At 37.5% G+C, this 21,992-nt stretch overlaps 1 long non-coding RNA gene across 2 annotated transcripts in view; it reads right to left on the minus strand.

Moving 5' to 3' along the window:
* LOC125617163 overlaps positions 1–21,992 on the minus strand; it is a 188,752-nt gene that overhangs the window by 114,843 nt on the left and 51,917 nt on the right. The window contains exon 4 of one of the 2 annotated variants that reach the window (XR_007348061.1): positions 160–7,102. The exons of the other annotated variant lie outside the window; for it this stretch is intronic. This is a non-coding gene — a long non-coding RNA (uncharacterized LOC125617163). Of the gene's footprint in view, positions 1–159; positions 7,103–21,992 lie in introns of those variants that run through there. 2 annotated transcript variants of the gene reach the window in all.

A 21,992-nucleotide genomic window follows, 5' to 3' on the forward strand; every position in this document is an offset into this window, starting at 1 on the left:
ATTTACTGAATGCTTACTATCATGCTATCACAAGCCAAAAATTGCACCAAGTTCTTTGATGAAATTAAATTTTTAATGAAAACATGAAAAAAAATTTTTGTTTGGAACTGGGGATTGAACTCAGGGGCACTCAACCACTGACGGACCTCCCCAGCCCTATTTTGTATTTTAATTAGAGACAGGGTCTCACTGAGTTGCTTAGCACCTCAATTTGCTGAGGCTGGCTTTGAACTCATGATTCTCCTGCCTCAGCTTCCCAAGCCACTGGAATTACAGATGTGCCTCACCACACCCTGCTTCATTAAATCTTAGTAACTACTTACTTAAGATGATTATATTGCCCCTCTCCCACTCAGGTGAGACTGTGTAACTCATCAGCTTCACATGACTGGTGGGGTGGCCTGGACAGAGCTCAGTTGCAAAGTAAGATTGTTTCCAAGTGGAATTAAAAACAGAGCTCCAGGAGGTGGCCAAATATAAACTAAATATACAAAAAAAAATAGTTTTCTTCTATACATACGATAACAGAAAAGGAGAAAAAAGAAAAAGAGATGTTCCTCAACATGAAAGAAAAACCTGAAATCCCTAGAGAGAGCTACAATTAAAATAATACACAGGGACAAATGAAGAATACTACAGTTTTCCTGAAACTCAGAATACATTCATAGATGTGTGGTGCCTACAGTTGGCATATACTCTACTGGGAAGAATAACAATTCTCTATTTTATGGGTTTTGTGCTACTATAATTAAAATCTCTGCATTTTTTCTTAGCTTGCAAAGTGATTTTAGAGTTGGGTTTAAGAAGTCTAAAGTCTTCTCTGAACTTGTGCTGTGTGTCTGGTGAGAAAGGAGACTCTATCTACCCTGCCTAGCATTCCAGCCCAGAGGAGGGACTCTGTGGATATTTAGTGCATAAAGAATAGCTAGAAAAACTTTGAAAAAATATTCTAATCAGTGTTTCTAACTAAGGGAAACTAATGTTTCTAACATTCTAATGAGTAAAAACTTGCCTTGATAAAAGCTAATATTGAAGATGTTAAAAAAATCAAATTTATAGAAGAAACACAAAATGTCTTATGTTTCCAAGGAAACAATTAGAAATAAAAATAATTTATGTATGGGAATGTTCATTTATGGGTTATTAATAGTAAAAAAAGTCCCTTTCTAATGATAAGAGTAGTAAAATTAATTATACCATGTTTGCATGAAGAATAATATACAGTCTTCTAATGTACCATTGACTATATGATTTTTTTTCAGTTTATTCATTTGGAAATACTCATAGAAGAAAAATCAAAATATAAGGGCATAAACTGATCAAGGCCTGATATTAAAAAAACATATAGATCTGAGAAGCAGGGGGAAAAAAATCCCATAAAGAAATATTTTAAAACACACTCTAGTTATGTCTGGGTTTAGAAATACTCTTTATATTCTATTTTCTTATTTATATATTTCTGAATTTTTTCATATTTTCTAAAATGAGCTTATTTAACTTTTAGTATAAGAAAAATAATTCACTAAAGACTAGTTTATTCAAGGTAATAGAGCCAGATTACTAAAAGGGAAAATAAATCTGGCCTCACTTTCTATTTTAGTGTCTCCAAATTTCAGAGGATGTCAATTTCCATATGCTGCAAAATCCTAGGAAAAATCTGATTTTCAATCTGTGGATCCAAAATAGGATCTTTCCCCCAAAGTAATGTTTTCTACAGTCTCTCTTACACTCTTCACCTGAAACTCAAAACACCAAGTTGAAAATATTTGTGTTTAAAGAAAATGTGAGTAATTTAAGATAATTTTTTAAAAACATTTATTTTCCTCTCAATGCTTATGCAGTAGATGTAAGAAAAAAAAAAGATTTCACCGGGACAAAAAGAAGGAAAAAAATGTTCCTGAAACACAGGGACATTGAGACATTAGAATAAGAAGCGACAACACTAAAGAACTCCTCAACATGTTTATCAAAACGATGGAAACAAATCATCAATATTACACTTGGAAAAGACAGTATATTTGTGATGACTCTGATGCTTCTTAAGATTAAAAAATTAAGGATATCCAAAATTACTGCAGTGCTTAATGGGGAACAGTACACCTTGCCACCGAGAACTGACCTAAAGCTTATTTCACCAGATAAGACCGAATCACCTTTGGAAAACATAGGTGCATTTAAGAAGACAACTGACAAAGTCCCCACTTGTGCCTTGAGTTTAGAGTAAGAGAGGGAACAATTTGAATTACATATTTTAAATATTTATAATAAAAGAGAAACATGTACAAATAGTCTCAATAAGGTCTCAGTAACTTTTAATAAGACCATGTTAATCAGCGTATAACTAAATCTTCATTTCAAGGCTTGTAGACAAATCTGGATGCCAGTGAGTTCATTTTAGGAACATATAACTTAACAAGTTGTCAGGTCTAAAATAGCAACATGTATCTTACTTGGGAGTCTTTATTTTTTATTTATTTATTTTTTGTTTTAATTTTTTTCAGTGCTGGGGATTGAACCTAGGGACATGCATGTGCTAGGCAAGCACTGAGCTGTATCCCCAGCCGGAATTGTTTATTTTTAAAGGGTAAAAGATGTAGTGGATTTTGAAGCCACTAAGGAGGCCTGGCCTGGACAAATGTTTTTAGGGACTGATCTAGGTATGCACTCACATACACAGGAATTATCTTTGAAAAACCCCAATGGATGGTCTACAATGGGAGATCAAATTTTCACTCAACGGAACTCTGTAGCTTTGAGAGTCTGATGTACAAACCTTTAGATAACTTAAAGCCAATGACCACCACCATACTTATTTAACATAGTAGGTTATATGGCACCTTCTTAGCATATTAAGTGGATAGTACACTCAATAGTTTGCCACTCTATAATTTGATGTAATTCCACAATAGCCCTGAGACACCCAGGAAATACATCATTCTGTTTTTGGAGTTATAGTCACCAAAACTCCAAGGAATCCACAATTTATAAGATCATAAGTCTCTTATAGATGAGACTAGAACCTGGGTTTGGGGAAATTTTTTCTAGCATTCTTTCCACTAAATCATACAGATTTTCAAGGAAACAAGCTTCCAAATAAGGCCCTTCCTTCTCTCCCTTGGGTAACTTTAATAAACTCAGTGTAAAACAAACAACAAATTGGCTGTTCCCAAGCAGATGGTGCTGCTCAGCTGCGGTTAAGCAAGGAGGCCTCCAACACGCCAAAACTTTCACAAACATTCCTTCCTTACTACTCCATCATGTTGGCGAAGGCAAACAACTCATATTCTGCACCCCTTAGCATCATAGCAAGGGCCGTGGTCCTACAAACCACCCCAGTGAAGGAGGTATGGTATGGAGGTAGGGATGATGTGCTGCAAGCAAGTTCTGCCCAAAGGCAGAACTGAGATCTAGGCAGAATGGGAAAAGACAACAGGGAGCACCTGCTGGTGAAGGGCAAACAGGCCATAGCTCAGCCAAAACGCAATGAAGGTTACATAATTCTGATACAAGATTTTTGTTCTAGAGCTTTTATAAAAATTCAATATTTAATATGTTCTTTGGGACTTGCTTTTATTTTTCTTACAACAAATGAATATATATATATATATATATTTTTCCTTTGTTTTTCATCAAGCACCATATAGACATCTCCAAAGCTCCACCAATATCCATCTTGCACCAGGCAAACATTATTTATTTTCTATGCTTTGCAGTGAAAATGTTTGGACAATACTGGCCAAGTGGCTGCCCATCAGACCTTATGACAGTGCCAAGGGGATTTTTAACATTCATTTATTCACTAAAATATTAAATACATGTGTACTGCACACCTAATATATGCCAGGCATAGTCCTGGGTGCTGGAATATAATAGTCAACAAAATAAAGTACTTTATAGGACAGTAAAAACAGGCACAAATAAGACAGCACTAAGGACAAAGCAGGGTAGAAAATGAGAAGGCAGCTGAGATGGGTGCTAGTTTAGATGAGGTCCTTGGGGGAAAAGTCCCTGAGCAGAGGCTAGGAGGCAATGTGTTCAGGCAGAAACAGCAGAAAAAGTAGAATTCCCAAAGTGGAATTTTCTTAAAAAGATAGCAAAGACACCAAGATTGCCAAAGCTGATGAACAAGGGAAAGTGTTCAGGGAATAAAATCGGATTGTCAGAGATCCAAACAGACAGCATCAGAAAAATGTGTACTAAGAGCCTGAGGAGCAAGCTGAGCCAGACACTTTTGGTACAGACTCAAGAACCTAGCAAGATCATGCACACCCTGCACCAACTCTGTACACAGGGCTCTGTGACCACACTGAAAGATCCAGTCTCTCCTAATAGCCCTCTAAGTGCAAGCTTATCCCCCTGGGTGACAGCCACACATCCCATAGCTTCCCAAAAATCTCTACAAGAGAGTGAAGTTCCCACACCCTCCATGATACCATCTTGTGTTCCGAACCTTTCCAAACACTGTCCCATCTCCATATTGAATTTTTTTTTCACTGAGCCACGTACCCAGCCCTATTTTGTATTTTATTTAGACAGGGTCTCAGTGAGTTGCTTAGTGCCCCCCTTTTGCTGTGGCTGGCTTTGAACTCAAGATCCTCCTGTCTCAGTCTCCTGAGCCACTGGAATTACAGGCATGCACCACTGCACCCAGCCCCATCTCCATTCTTGTACATGCCAAACTTTAAAGACCTTAGTTGATTTGCTGTTTGCAAACAGGCCATATCCTCTCCAGCCTTCTTACATGCAGTTTTCTGTGCTCATGGTGCCTTTTCTCCAACCACCCTGAGACCTGCACAGAGCTAAGTATCGAAGTCCTAATCTTCAAGCCCCACTTACACAGACCTGCTCTGGGAAGCCTCCCCCACAGCTCCCGAAAAAATTTTCCCTCTTACCATAGCACTCACCTACTCACTTCCTCTGTCTATGCCTTTCACCAACCTTTACAGACAGCTGGTGTGCTGGGACCAAAACTACGAAAATGAATAAAAGTCATGTTCTAGAAGGGGTTTGTACTCTAGTCAGAGACAATCAAACAGCAATATTTTAATCGCATTATTATAACATGCTGTAACATGAAGTACTATGGGAAGATGAGCTGTTTTTCATTCCTCCTAGAGAGGAGCAAGTTATTGGAGGGAAAAAATGGCAGAGGAGGGATACCATCTGAGTTGGAATCCTGAAAGATGGACAGAGTTGCACCTCCTGAATGAGAGAGGGCAGGATACACCCAGAGGAAGCAGCAAGAGCCCAGGTCTGAAAATGGAAAAGCAACTTCCCTGGAGAAGCCTGAGCCAAGCGTGACTCGGGAAGCTTTTCAGCACTACCCCTGGGTTCAGCCTGCCACTTTCTTTCTCGACTACAGCAAACACCATCTCCACCATCTTAGCCTAGAGAATCAGCCTGAGGGGACTGGGAGAAAAAAATTGACACTGTGAGCAAGGAACAGCTTCTAGCCAGAAACCCCTGCTCTGAGAGCCCATCTTTCTTCATCTTTCCCATTGATGGCTTTTGGCTTGACCCTTCCATCTCCCATGGGGGCAGAATTCTATGAGCACAATTCATGGATCTTTCCCTCAATTTAACATTGCTAATAATGGATGTTAATCTTGAATCTTTCAGCATCTCTTCCATTGAATTAGAATGGCTTTCTCAGTTTATTTTAGAAAGATGTTCAATATACTCAAGCAAACCAAAAAAATAAAAATAAAGAAAGAAAGAAAGAAAGAAAAAAGAAATGGAAAAGCAACTGTCCTGAAGAAGGAAGGATAAGCAGGACAGGATGGCTGAGCTCCAGGGAGGGGTGGGGACAGCTCCACATGAGACTGAAAAGGCAGGAAGGTAACAGGCTCTGAAGGACCCAGAGTCACTGAACACACAATGGCATTTGTCAGAGGCTTGAAACCTGGAAGTGACAACAGCAGATTAGGTGACAATGTGAAGGATGACATGGAGGGGGAGGGGCATGCTTGTAGCATCTATTCAAATTATACTGAAATTAAGTTTTTAAAACTTTTTGCATTTTGCTTTGTTTTCACAACCTAATAGAATTCTCAGGAGCCATGGCCATATTTCCGTGTGTACAATAGTCATTCAACACCCTTAAGTGAAGTGAATCAATGGATGAATGCATGCTGGTATCTCATGGTGGTCTTTTACTGGGTTTCAATTTGAGGAAACCCAATCCAGAAGTCAAGTTTCCTGAAACTGGGATACCAGGATTATGTTAATTTCTCTCTCCTCATGTGGACTCAGGTGTTCCACATAATTAATTTTTAAAATAGTTTAAGTGTTCATTTCTTAACACCCAAAAATATATATGTAATTTTAATGGAATTCTTTCAAGACACATTGTTTTTTTTGTTTTGTTTTGTTTTTCTTAAGCAGAAGTCACAGAACAGAACTTATCATTTCCTTGGAAGACGACAGCTCATGAACACTGCTGCCGCACGCCAAGACAGCATAGTGACACAGAACAACATCATAGCTTTGAAAGTCAGGGTACCAGGAAACAATTCTGGGGATACCACGTCCTAGCTGTGGCAATTTTGACAATTTACCCGAGCTTGAATTTGACCATCTTTAAAATGGGAGCATCAATACTTTATTTATGGAATTAAATTAGATGACATATGGAAAAACACCTGACACATAGTAGGTGCTCCAGAGATTACATTCACCAACATTCATGCAGATGTACATTTTTCAGTGTTTTCCATTTTCCTAAATTATCACACAATCAACTGTCATTTCTGATGTCATTTTCTTGCACCTAACAGATTCTTCTTTCCTCAATTTTCCTTTTAACAAGCATAGCTAATCTTCTTTGCATTATTAACAAAAAATATGTTCTTTAATGAACAGAATAAAGCAACAAGTACTTGAATGCAGGCAGACCCAGGAAGATCACAATTTAGGTAAAAGGGTTTTGTCAAAGTTAACTGAAATGCTCAGAAGCCGAGCTGGCTTACTTTCAAATGCTGTATTTTGCTGTATTTATTCTTACGTTGGTAAGAATACAAGAAGCCTGTTCTCCTTAGGATACCTGAGATGCGATCACGTAGAAAGTAGAAATACAGCAATGCAGATTGTTTAAGCAAATCATCTGTTAAAAATGAGCAAAGAGTTTAAGGTTAAAAAAATATACAATTATAATTTGCAATGAAAACTAAAAATTGAGGTTAAAACAAATGACATGGAAAACTAGAGAGAAGAACAAAGCCCCCAAGACTAAAATAAAAGACTTCAGTCACTGGGTAAGTAAGGGGGAAATGGAGTCCATTGGAAGTAATTTAGTGACTACTTAAGGAATTACAATAAAGGTGACAAAAATCCCAGAATTTGTAAGGCAAATGTAAATATAAATATAAATCAATTACTGGCTTATTATTTCATTAAATTGAAGATGGAAAGGACCAATTCTTAAGTCACAGCGTTTGCCTCCTGGGGTCCTAGATAGCTTTCCCTGTCAAATTAAAATAAAAAAGATAAATAAACATGAGAAATTAAGAATGTCGAAGTGTATGAAGGGAAAAGGAAAGAAGGGGAAAATGATGTTTCACAATTATTATCCAGGCTAAGAGAAACAAAATTACTTGATCATAAATTCAAGATAATCTGGTTTTCTTTATGAGTTCCCATTTTATTAATGAAAGGAAGGTAACACCTTATTGTACCCGGGTGAATTAAAATGCCTATTTGAAGAAGCAATCCTCCATAGGGGTCTTTAATAGAATCTGTGAATGGTTCTAGAGCCAGATAATTTAGCTGTAAAAAGGCAATATTAATATTAACCTCTCCATGTGCACAGACCTACCTTGAGGGGCACAGGGACAGGGAAATGTTAACAGAATGAACCAGGCACATCATTTCCTTTTCTAAAAAAAAAAAATCTCAACTAATTCAGGGGCAAAAATTGGATAAACCTTTTCTACCAAATTGCTTACAATATGCACTGTTAAACCTTTATTCCTCTTGCTCCTAACAACACTGACCAGCAATTCAGTACTTTCAGGGCTGCTAATATTATTTTCTGACTTCATATTCATGGGGTATGACTTGTAAGGAGTCTAGTAGCAAAGCCTTTAATCGAAATAAACGGAATAGAAAATGAACATCCAAATGTAGACCAGTCTCAACAGGAGCCATGACAACACATTTCCAAATTAGATGCAGGTGCTCAGGAGGGTCTCTGAAGAGTATGATTTAATAAAGCTCATATATAGATTAGATAGGTAAGTAGGTAGGTATATATACAGGTAGAAGCAAATACATTTTTGTTGAATAATTGGTCAGTTGGTGAAAACCATACACATAATAACAAACGGCTCATCTCTTTGCTCCAGATTTGCAGTGAGCTTTTTATAGAAATGTCAACACATTTCACTCTTGGTAGATCCTGTCACCAATACCATCTTTGCCCTCATCAATATATTCCAGATTATTGCAAAACTCCTAGCATCTCCTAAAACCCTCTCAGTCTATCCTGAGTGGCCCAGCTGAATTCCTTTTCCTGTTGCTCATATTGTCCATATCACTCCTCTCTCGAGTACCTGCAACTTAGCTGCCATAAATGATCTTTCCTGATAAGAACTCAACCCATAGTTCCAGCCTTCTAACCCATTAATCACCCTCCTACACATGGATTCCTCTAATGTGCATGATGTACTGTTCCCCAAATGCCCCCATGTTCTTCCCTCTCTAGTTACATTTTCCCAGTATCTGGATTATCATCTTTATCTGCACCACCACATAGTAAAATACCACTAGTTCTTCAAGTTCTAAATCAAATGCCACCTCTTCCATGATGCTCTCCATTAATTATCCCACAAAAAGGTGGGCTTTCCAACTCGCATAGCTTTTTAAATGATACTTACCAAATTTCACCTTATGCTACTATTATTTATAAATGTACCTTATCTATCCCTGCTCTCTCTCTCACACACACACACACACAAAGACCATCTCTTGAAAGAAGCAGTGTATCTCACAGGAAAAGAGGAGGCTTCTCAGTTCAACAAATCAAAGTGTGACACCAAGATGTCTTACTAAAGAGCTGGACAAAATTAAACAAGGAATCATTTTTTCCTAAATTGTTTGCTGAACTGTAAAATGGGTGACAAGAGTATGTACTTTAATTCATGCCAGAAAGATGGAAAACATAATCCATATAGTGCTAGCAGAATGCTAGATACATACTAAGTACTCAATAAATGATAGCTTTTATTATTGAAAACAGATATGATTAATACTAATCTGTGTATTTGACAGAGCAAAAAACAATTAGCATGACTTTTACATAGTGAGTATTGGACAAACTCATGCAGAATGGAAGCATGAATGAATGAGTCAGTGACCCAAAGATTGTTTCTGTTCTCACTGAACACTCACGAATGAGTAGATGGTCAGAAGACTGACTAGAGGTGCGGCCACCACATTCCTCTCCACTTACCACTACCATCTTTAATCCAGGGGACCTAGAAGAAGAAAAATCAACAATTGGAACATCCAGCTCATGCGAGTAACGCTGCAGTCCGGAATTATCCAGAACAATTCATCCAAAAGTATTTAAATTTGATTTCTACAATGTAGTTTTGGTATTCATTTTTAATTTGGGAGTGTTTCTTTAGAATTCACCAGCCATCTAGTTAAATTCTTACAAATGATGCTGTGCTTACAACTATTTCTTCTTCCGTTCTTCACAAGAGAAATAGCTCTCCCTCATAAATAGAAACGAGACACCTACTCAGTAGGAGTTATTTTTCGCTTTGGATATTTACTTAGCTGTCTATGCTTTACAACTTCTCAATGTTGTCTGGTAGGTAATTGTAGTAAATTGTAGTCACTTTTCCAGAAGTGACTACTGCAGTATTTGAAGTCCTACATGCTCTTTCAGAGTCTTTTCACTCCCCAAAAAGAGATGGAGTCCATTTCCTCCTCCCTGGGGAGACTTAAGACTGTTCAGATCAATTGAGTGGCTGCAAGGGACAGTATGTGGCTAAGTCAAATCAAGAGAGCTTCTGCCCAGCTGTCTTCCATTAGCCACCTGAAGGTGGCCTACCTGAAGAAGTCCTGTGTAAGTGACCTGGTCAACTAGGCCCAACTAGGCTTCCTCCTGCCCTCAGCATCAGCTGAAGAAATATCAGGTAATGTACTTCAAGTGATTCTAGCCCCAGTCCTTCAAGTTTTCCAGACAAGGCCACAGACATTGTGAATGGAGGAAAAGATGTTCCTGTCAAGCTCTGTCTGAATTCCCAACCCATAGGATCTATGAACCTAATAAATAATTGTTTTATGCCAGTGAATTTGGGGATAATTTCTTATGCAGTCATATTAACTGGAACAGTAATTAGGTATCTTGTCTTTTAGGTGTCCAGCTGAGTTGTAGATTTCATAAGCAGGGACAAAAATGAAAGAATATAACATAAATTGAGCAAGTAATTCTAAATCCTTAGTCCAGTTGATCGGTACATCAAAAATACTGCAAGTCCATCCTAGGATAGTCAAAAGCTAGCTGTAATAACTGCAGAAATGAATGAGGAGGCTCCATTCTACATACACTAGCAGGAAGTCAGAAAGAGATAAATGGACATCAGCAGCCCACCCAGGAAACTGGCAACACACAGGTTAACCTGGGGTTTATAATCATTTAGCGATTGTCCAAAAAAGTCCACTTTTGTCTTCCCAAAACTTTCAAATACTTTTTAAAGTGGAAAAACAATTAGAATTTTCCCCAATTCTGTCTTGTTTGGTTTTCAGCATGAAGTATAATTTTATTATAGCACTTGGAAACTCTTGACTCTTGGCTAAATCTGAGAATATTAGTGACCCATGATAAAAATTGTGTGTACATGTAGAAGGAACATTAAAGTCTTATCTTTTCCCAGTTTCTATGGACCAGAAGTCCATGAAATATTAGTCCATTTCACAGATGAAACAAGTGAAAGTGATACAGTTTTAAGGAGCAGAGGACTAAAATCCAAACCCACTTTCTTTATCTCCCATTCTTTCTGCTAACTGGCACTACCTCCCAATAGGGGAATGGATGAGGATTCTATGTAAACAACTACAAAGAATTTTAAAAAATTAAGAATCTAATGTTGGCACATTACTATTAACTGAATTTGAGAGTTTGAGAAAGAAGAAGTAATACTAACTTTCCTATTTTTTCTAATGAGAACTCGAACACAAATGGTGAATGTGAACTTTTCCTTCTCTTAAGGTACAAGGAATATTCCTTTCTTACCAGAAATCTGCAAGAAGGAAATAAAGGGAGGCCTCTTTTGCTTTACCAAAGTGCTGGGAAAAGTTAATCTTCCAAATACCACAGAGAACCACTGGAGAAGGTGCTGCCTCTAGAGGGTTTGTAGAGAAGGGTAAGAGTATGTGTGAGTGTGTGTATATGTGAGTGTGTGTATATGTGAGTGTGTGTATATGTGAGTGTGTGTATATGTGAGTGTGTGTACATGTGTGTGTGAGATATCTGTGCCAGTCTTGTCTGTCTACGTTGTTACCCTGATAATTAAGCCTGAATCTTCTATTTTTGCTCTATTATGTTTGATATTTTATCTTTTTGTTTTTGTTGTTTTGGGTGGTGGTTGTTTTTTGTTTTTTGGCATGTTAAAAAGAGAGAAGGAGAGAGAAAAAGGGAGGGGAGAAGAGGGGAAGAGAGAGGAAGGGAGGGGAGGAAAGCCATTAAAGCTATCCCTGGTCTCCTGTTTTCCCAAGGCTTCATGAAGTTCATTAAGCCCTTACTGACATTTTCATTTACCTTTAGACAATATTTCTCCATGCCTGGGAAAGAGAATATTTGCTGGCTTACTACTGGTTGAATATATACATAAAACTTGTAAATCACAAAGGATCTAAATACTTGCTACACTTTTCCAACACTCTAGACTTGAATAGAAAGAACACTTTAATGGAAAGAGGGAAAAGAAACCACCATTACAAGTAAATTAAAATCAACCTCCAGGCAAAAGAACTATACCTGCAAAATAACTTCCCTTCCTGTATGAAATTTAGAATAGAGGAACAGAAGGAGCCCATTTCTAAAAGCAGTGGTTTCCAATCCGTTCATTTACCACTCACTAAAATTCAAAAGTCAGTTCATTGTCGAATCCAGTCATTATACACATAATATCAGGCTTGAACAAATTGAGATTTCTTTTATGAATTTGTTCCTCTATACCGGATAAAAATAGCACTGTGAGAAAAAGCCCCTCGGAAAATTAAGGGATGACAGAATAGCCCAGGAACAGAAGCTTAGATTCTGATGATGCAAATGTATTTCAGGAAACTTCATTTCCACACAAAACCTATTTAACAATTCCTGAACAATTGCACAATTCTACTGGAACCCCAATATGTACCAAGTGAGTGAAAGATGATTAAGCTGAAATTTGTGGCAGATCTCCTGGTATGAAGAGAGAAGGGCCTGATGCCCTTGTTAATTTGACAACCCACTGTGGAAGGGAACAACACAATGCCAAAGACATGTGCTAAGTTCACGATTTTATCATTAACCCCCTGCACAGTCTATATGCTCAAATAACACACAGGGAAGCTGACCCTAGGGCTCCCTGTTCTGAATCTCCCTCACCACCCAGCCTGAAGTCCATTTTGAAACCTCAAAATCCTACAGAGCTCTCTGGAGCAGTGGGTAGGGTCTGGGCAGGGGTAGCGCTAACCGGTTGCCAGATCTCTGTGACATCTCAATGACTCACCCTGGCAACAGCCTCTAGTAGATTTTTATGGGAATGTTTTCAAAATTCTCCAACATGTGCATCAGGTTGTTAAGTGAAGCAGTAGGATACATTCTCCCAGTTTCTTAGACAAGGTTAAACCCTCCTGAAAATACTCAGATGGTGGTTTGGAATATGGTGGGGAAACTTCTCTTATAATAATCAGATAACCTGTCAGCTCTAATAACAAGCCAGGCATCATTTGCCAGTTGATTAACTCACTTCCTGGAAGGCGCTGACCAGAATTTTTTTTTCCTCTTCACCAAATACACAAATCAAGCAGTTTAAACACAGTTAGCCAGCAAATCACATGATTGATTAATATGTTTGGTTAAAGAATTCTGTTCCCTAAATTTAGCAGCTTTATATTGTCAGAGGAAGGGCAAGGAGTGGAGGAAGGATGACTCCAAGGGAAAAAAATTCAAATGTATTTTCCTTGAAGTCTTGGTCAACACACAAAAAGAACCTTCCTGTGGGAGAACGGGTCAGTGTGCAGGTATTGCACAGCTCACAGGTCGCTTAGGTTAGGACAGTTTCCATGGACACAAAGGGGAGGCAGACAGAAACTGTGCAGCCTTTGTTTCCCCCAAGGAGAGGAACACAGATGGGACCTCTTCCAGGGTAGCAAGATAGTTTTATTATGAAAATGACTTTTTTTCCATAAAGGTGTTGTAGCAAATTAATATCAACTGAGTTAAAAATGTCAGAGGAAGTACTCAATACTTCTTTGCTAATACTCTAGTGATGGGAACAGCCTCATCATTCTTTGTGTAAAGATGAAGAACTGATGAAGTAGGAGACATTGCCTTACAGGCTTACAGAGTAAAGTGGTTGGAACAGAGACCCAGGATCCCTTAGTTCTTGACTCAGTCCTCTCTACTGGATATTTCCTAACTCTTCTTTGTTATTAACAACACCTCCAGCAGTCCGAAGAGAGACTCACTGAAACATTCACAGGTCATCAAAGTTTGGTAGGAGAAAGGCTTGAAGTAAACAATCGAGCAGTGATTACTGGCTTCTTCTGAAATTACCAGTATCTGTGACTGGCACGTTCAACAGAAAATGGCGCATGAGGTTGGCTGTACTAGTTCTTCATGGATTTAATTTGACTCACAAAAGTTGTGATCCCCAAGGGCCTTCTAGCTCGATAAACTAGGGAGATATTAGCCACTATATCCCAGTCTAGGGGTGCTAGTTTTAAGAAACAATTTAGGTATTTTTAAATAAATAAATAAAGCTAGACCCCAGCTGGAAAATACACAAGAGCATTAATCTTGTGGAAGCCACGAGAAATACAAACACAAAGAGTTTGTCTCTGTTTCGAGCATGCATCCTAAATGTCCTGAACACCAACCAACACGTGTGGTCCACAGAGGTAACAGATCTTCACCTAAACAGTGCTGCACCTTTCAGGGCCCTTGTCAAATACCACCTTCTCCTCAGAATTATTCCTGATCATTCTGGTTTACAGAAACCTTTTTTTTTTTTTTTTTTGCTTTCACTTCTGCAGCTGCCTTTGCCATTAATGCTCAGGTAACACTCATTTATATGAGTGGGCATCTTGTGTGCTATTTTACAGGTATGTGTGTATCTGTGTTATCACCCAAGGTGGCCTGGAACAAAAACAAAATAAATTTACATCTCAGAGCAGGGTGTTCCAAGTTCAGAGGTGGCCTGCCATTGCATGTCTTGAGGCAAGTTTCCCAGCCACTCCATGACTGGGTTTCCTCCATGGACTGCTGGGGGTATTACTCACCTCCTCCAGTTGTGGTAGGATTAGAGGTATACCATATCAAGAGGCGGTCAGTGAGCACTGGTTTCTCTCCTTTATCACAGTAAGGAACCCCTGGACTGGGGTTGCATCCTGAATGTCAGCACTGCCCCTAAAAGGCAGTCACTTCAAATATTTGTGGAATTCATATTGGGAATAATAACAAGGAGAATAAAGAGGCAGAAGGCCAAACTAATGAGAGCACCTGAAAGAAACTGATATTTGGACATATGATAATCTTGCTTATCTCAGAAAATAAGAGTAAATGATTCCTGAGAGAACTGATAGTTCCATGCTGAAAGAGGATTATGGTGCAAGCATTTGACCTGGAGGTTGGGTGGAGTGAGAAGGAGCCAGGGAGAGAGAAAATGTCATGAAACCTGTACCTGGAGAAGGGGCAATGGGAACTTGTGTTTGAATATGAAAAAAATGTTAAAATTGCCCAGGACTATTGTATGTGTTTTGAAGAGACTTCAACTGGTTATGAAAAATCTAAAACAGCAAGAGGTGCCCCATCAAAAAAAAAAATCATGGGAAATAATTTTTAACACTTACCATCTTCATAACAAAATGATACCTTAGAAGTCCAAAAAGTAGCTAGGGCAGGTCTTGAATCCTTGAAAATTAAAATATACTAATCTTACTATATTTTGCCTAGCAGATTAAAGGTGCCAAGAATTGTTTCCAACTCAATGGATAAATGAGTATAAAACTTACAAGACACATGCTCTTGTAATTCCTTTTAAATTTTGAAAAAGGGAAAAAGAGTTGAAGAACTTGGAGTGACTCATAAAATATGTCAATGATGCAGTCAAACAGACAGGACTACCTCATCCCTTTCTGTTGTTTATCATGATCAAGGATATTTGAAATCACTACTGTGTTGTGCTGTATATTTGGGAGTGAGGGAACCAAATTAAGATATTCTTGGTTCATTGTGGTTAAATTGCTATTTTAATAAAATATTGAAACTCATCAGTCATAAACTAAATAAATAAATAAAGAGGACTACCTCATCTCTGGACCCCTTCTATGAAATGTGCTGTTTAAACATTCATTGTTCACCTGGACTCCCACAATGACACCCTCTAGGTGTCATTTTGTCACCACCTCTTCCCTTAAAAAAAAAATCACACACTGATAAACACCCATTCAACTCACTCCTAACCATCCTGCATGTTAATTTCTCAACAACACAAATTTAATTCGTCTGAACATTATTCTCCTGTGGTGCGTACCCCTCGATATAAACAAGATGGGGATTCGTTGTCATGGCAACAGAGTGTGACTTTGATCAGCTCCAATGATCATTGGCAGTCACATGCCTTTGATAGATACCTTACTCAAATTGTGAGTAAGGTTTGATTATCCAATTTTTCAATCCCTCCTTCTACAAGAGGCTACTCCTATGCACCAGAAGGGGTTGAGAAAAAGAAAGGAAACGACACAAAAACCTGTAAGATAGCTGCACTTTAGAGACACAGGGAAAATGCTTGGTGAGTGGAAAGTCGGTGAGGAGGTGAGAACCTGGAGAATGACTTCTGCTCACCTTCTGCATAATTCGGGGCATGGTGCCCTGCCCAGCCACTAGGAAGGAGAAGCTGGTTCCCTCTTCTTTTCATGGCAGATGTAGGTGATATTTAAGGTTGTGTGTGCAGGTGTTTTGGGGGTTGATTTGTGTGGGAAGAGGAGAGGTGGTAGCCTGTAGCTTGACAGAAGAAGAAGAAGGAAAAAAAAATCTGAACAATGTGTTGAAAAAGACTACAGTCTGAGCTGCACAGGACCAGCTGTTTTTGCTAATTAGAATAACAAAAATAGCACATGCTAAAATGTTTTTCTTTTTTTTTTTTTCTCAAAAGCAATGAATGCTCTAGGAACTATAAGGAATGAGCTTTAAAATCCATTTAAATGGAGGAACATTTCAGGAACCATATGGGGAAGGAACTAAAAGGGAGAAGGAGAGTAGGGATATAACATTTGATTTTCGGGTGAATTTTTTTTTTGGAAGGATAATAAATTGGGGCTATTTTTTTTCCTTTCTGTAAACATTTAATAGGAAATGTTGCCATCATATCTGGATCTCGCAAAAATGCCAGTGCTTCTATATTTCAGAAGAACCAAGTATGTAAGCACCCACTCCAAACCCAGGGAGGCCAGGCACCAAAAAGAGCTACATATGTTCTATCATACATATTGCATGTCTCATCTCCTTTGTCACGTTTCCACTGAGGTAGTAAAGAGTGATTCAAAAACTTTGAATATAGGAATAACATTTGTGACAACGAGAACATTCTGGACATCTGCACTGTTAGAGTACTTATAATAAAGTCACATGGCCATGGGGAAAAATCACAGAATTACAATCACAGTAATTTGCCAAGGTGTATAACTAGTTTGTTTTCAGCTGTTCTTCTCATGAATAATTATCAAGTAGGAATATCCTAAAGCTAGCACAAGCTGTCACTTAACCAAAATATTCAATATTTAACATTGAATTTAGAATTTCATAAATGAAAATAATTACTGTAAAAGCAAAATAATATACAGTGTGTCTATTTGCATGCCTAAATGCACACAGCTACATGTTAAAATTCTGCTTCCAAAGCCTCCTTATCAAATGAAAGCATGTCTTGAACGTTGAGGAGGAATAGAAGAGATCTAAGCACAAGTAAATCTCAGCCATTTTCAAGTACAGCTTGGTCTTCAGTACTTTAAGAATTGCCTCTCAATGCAAAGTGGAAAATGAAAACCAGCCTCTGCATATTGATTGTGGCTGATTACAATTGTGTTAGAATCTTTATTAGAGTTTTTCAAATGTTTGGAAACAAATACTATATAATGGTTAACAAGTTATGTTTTTAAATTAATACAAGTGCATCACTAAACATTTTAGCATTAGTCTCTGGAGTGAATATCTCAGTTCACTCTTAAGTATTTTCCAAAAAAAAAAAAAAATTTACCCCTGCAGTAAAAATATAAGAAGAATGTCATTTCTTATAATAATACCACAAAGTTATTAAACTTGGCTTTATATAGATGTGTATGTATATATTTTTATTTCTAGTACCTCTCTAAAAATTATTTGACTAAAGCAAATGGAGATTCAATTCTCAGTTCAGAAACACATAAATGTTTCATATCATCAGTTTATAAGATGGGTATTTTAAGTTGTTCCAGCAAATCTAGTGTGTATTAGGACTTTTATTGTTTTACTGTTGATTCTTCCATTAGTAGAAAATTTGTCAGTAATAGTTTAAGAATATATCTATTTTTTTCAGTTGAATAAAAGATAAACGATTTGGGGGATGAAACTCAAACATGAGAAGCAAATCTATCTCACTGAATTGTGGGTAATAGGTAGAAATTCCTTTGGGGGATAAATAATATTTTCACTTGGATAACACCATTTGGATCTCTGAATAGATTGTTAGTTTCTCAGAAACTTTAGGGTAATATTTCTACTTTGTCTCTCTTATGATATGTTTTAATCACACCCATATGAAATATATAAAAGAAATATATGCATTGGAAGTAGGACTTATTACAACTATAACAAAGATACAAAATAACTTGTAAATTACTGTGAGTTTTCAGATAGTTACATGATTTTTTTCATGAGCAAAAAAGCAGATAATTCTAGTGAAAAGAATATTTGATTGGAAATCACAAAAATAGGATTCATTACTCAGCTATACCTAACAGGGATTCCTCAAGATATGTCAAATTCATTTATGTTTTCATTTTCTCATCACTAGAAATGTGACTCTTTGGCACAATAAGAAAGATAGTACAGACACACAAAGAGCATGTTAAAATGGACTGGCTTATTTGATCACAACCCAAACACGAGTGATAACCCAAAGCAGGCAAAAGGGGGATCTACAGGTGCTGAAAATAGATATGGGGTTTTTTTTAACATACCAATTACTTTGACCATTTTGTCACATACAGCTGAACATCAGCAGGTCAGAAAAACTAATCTTCAAACTACGCATTCTTCCTCCCTCATCCTTGATCTTGTAAACCTGCCACTTCTCCATCCCAGATGCTGCTATTTGACTTCACTCCTCCATCTTGACTGGCAGAGATGATTTTAACGGCTCTAGGATCTGATCTTCCCACCATCTGACTTTCTGCACTCCAGTCCACTATCCAAAAATAAGGGCTTACAAACCTCTTCAGCTTAATTACCTAAATACCACCATCACCTCCAGATCTCATGCTACATTAGTTTATGTTCCAAAGCTTTCCTTCTGCAAAGAATGGCCTGACTTCCCTATCTAGCTTCTGAATATTTGTTGATACCACAAGATTCACTAAAGTTTCATATTCTCTGTGTTGCTTTTCCAGTTTCTCAAGACAAAAAATCATGCTGGACCCTGGTGACCATACACCTTTCACACTTCCTATGTTATAGCCTTCATCACAATATTCTTGAGGGAAAAAAGGGGGGGTATTAGTTATTTTATTAAGTTATGAGTATAATTTTTTAAATGTCTGATGTACAGTAGGTGTTAATTTAATTGATCCTTAGGAAAACTGGTGGTAGGGATTGTTGGAATGAGTAAGTGAAAGTACTCCTGACAAATGTACTCATTATTTATAATAATTAAGTATAGTTAACAGAAGACTTCTGGTATAAAGTGGCTTCTGGCCACCATCCCCTGGCATTGCCTCTCCCAATTGTCAACAACATACACATGAAAATGGAAAACTTTAACACAGAAAACTGAGAACGAAGAGCTAGAAATCTGGGAAAAATTTAAAGTGATCATTAGGCCCATGGGTCAGGAGTGAGAAAATAGTTAGTCTATCCAGACATCATCTTATAAAACAGAACAGTTCACTTCTTTGGAAGAGCAGTAGTTTTTGTTTGTTTTCCTGATACCATGGTCTAATGAACAGCTCAACTCCGAGATTTGGACCCTGATATCATACAGGAATCTGAGCAGCCATTATGTTCAAAATGGGTGCTGGTTTTCAAACAGACCAATATTAAATTTCTTTCCCATCCACTTATAGTTCTATGTTATTTAGATAGAAACACTCCTGGAAAATCATAACTGAGGGGAAAAAAAGGCTGAGGGAATAATTACAGCACATTACATCTGGGGAGGTGGTATATCCACAAAAGAGGGGAGAAAGCTGACAATGTGATGTATTGGGGACTGAATGAGTAGCTCAGTGGTAGGGTGCTTGCCTAGCATGCACAAGACCCTGGAACTGATCTCTGGCACCACAAAAAGGGGGAGGGGGCAGCTGGGGAAGTAGCTCTGTGGTAGAGCACCTTACTAGTATGCAGAGGCCCTGGGTTCTATCCAAGTACTGCTCTCACTGTATCTAAAAGGTTGTAGTTTCAATTCAGTCCATCAATTTGGGTAGATAGTTGGGAAGGACAATACACATATTGGCTTACTGGATAGTATGTGGAGAAAGGTGCCAAGAGGAAAAACGGAAAACAAAGATTTTGAAGGAAGTTCTCATTGACTGAATGCACATAAGCATCAAGAAACTGTGGTTCAACATGGCCAAACAAAAAGGGAAAAAAACTTCAGAAAGGTGGTACCCTCAGCGTTCCATAAAGAAAGACCAATTTGAGGTGAAAAAGACTACTAAAACTAGAATTAAAATTAAAAACTAGAGAAATAAGAAAGCCAGAATATAATACCTAGTGATAACCATGAAATTATTACACATAAGTCTTAGGACTAAACTTTGTAAGTATATTTTCAAATCAGAATGCAAATGTCAGTAATTCTTGTAAAAGGATAGGTCAGAAGCAAAAAATGATTTTATTATCCCTCTGAGTCCAGCATCACTTTTGATATGAATAAATGGAAGGGGGGAGGAATGGAAATACATTTCCTTACACATAGAGAAAAGGTCTTCTTTTGGTTTTAACTTTAATATCACAAAAAGAGAGGCTAAATGTTTTGAAAAATGAGTAAGAAAACTATCAAGATGCTTCCTTTTCTAATCACTAGAGAAGATGAAAGCATAGTCCATTAAAACAAAACAAAACAAAAATCAGGAAAAAGATGTTTTAAAAACACACAAAAAAATGGAAGGAAAGTAAAGAAAACATAAAGAGGGAGATAACCACAAAAATAAAGAGACAAGACTAAATTTATCAGTTTGGAAAAAGTCGGAAATAGCTAGAGGACTACCAGATTGAGTCGGAAGACAAACCCTATGTGCTACTGCTATGATAGCTTTAATTTGGAAGTACATGTATATGTTAAAAATAAAAGAATGAGTAGAGATTTCTCAAGCAAATACAAATTAAATTTAAGTAGAGGTGACAATATTAACTTTAGACAATGTACAATTTAAGATAAAAAGCATGAAATGGGATAAAAGAGAGCTGATCTTATATTGGGGAAAGTTATAACAATGAAGGTATGAAAGCAGTGTAAAACTTATTAGTCAAATAATGCAACATTCAGACACATTAAGCCAAAATTTGCAAGGACATAAGAAATGATAATATGGACAGAAACCAAGGTGTCGTAATAGAGTTAAACACAACTTTCTCAGCCTTGAACAGATCATGAAGAGTTTGAGAACATGGATAATTCAACTATTATAATTAAGATAATGGCAACATGAGAATTTAATAGTTAATAATGTAGATTGAGCTGTCTAGTCTAAAGGCAGAGTTTCCTTTCATTTGAAGAAGTCATGTATGAAATTTTTTAAAAATTGGTAAGCTAGTAACTCATGAGGGGAAGCTCAACATATTATCAAATACAGATCAAATCATCTGACTGTATGCCTTGTAACTGCAAATATTTTAATCAAGCCTGAAAGAGTCCCCAATCACTTGAAAATGTATGTGCATGTGAGTAGATGCCAAGTAAATGCGTGAACTAATGAGTTTCAAGCTCACTCTTTAATGAGGTGGAGAGTCATTCAACAAAAGACAAAATTCAGGGATGAAATGAAATTTGAGAAGTTTATGTTTATAATTAGGCTGAATAAAATGGACACGGTCATAGTCCCTTGAACCACATTTTCCTATGACAGCAATTTCTCTTATGGTGTCAACTATGAATCTAATGGTAACAATCATGAAAGCCAAGATATGTTGAAGATTTAGTGTGAGTGAGTATGTCCAACCCATAAAAATGAGAAGCCAGAATTCCAACCAAGTGGTCTGATCCACATGCTAAGCCCCCAGTTCTACTGCCGCTCAATCAGTCCTACAATGAAGATGAGGCTTTGTGTGCAGAGAAAACACTTTAAACCTGGCCCCTGTCACACAAAAACTGCAAGGCTCTGAGCAAATCCCACAAAGTATTAATCACATGCACTAACAAGGTCAAATAAAAACTGAAGAGCCTAGATAATGTAAAGCAATGAACACAGTGCCTTACAGAGAGTAGGCCTTCCACACAGAGTAACTACAAGATTCAGGGGGTGGGAGAGGAGAAACAAAGAGGAAGATTCTTTATCACCACCATGATTATTTCTTTGTTTTC

Source organism: Marmota marmota, unplaced genomic scaffold (genome assembly GCF_001458135.2).
Source record: "Marmota marmota marmota unplaced genomic scaffold, marMar, whole genome shotgun sequence".
NCBI classification, from domain to species: Eukaryota; Metazoa; Chordata; class Mammalia; order Rodentia; family Sciuridae; genus Marmota; species Marmota marmota.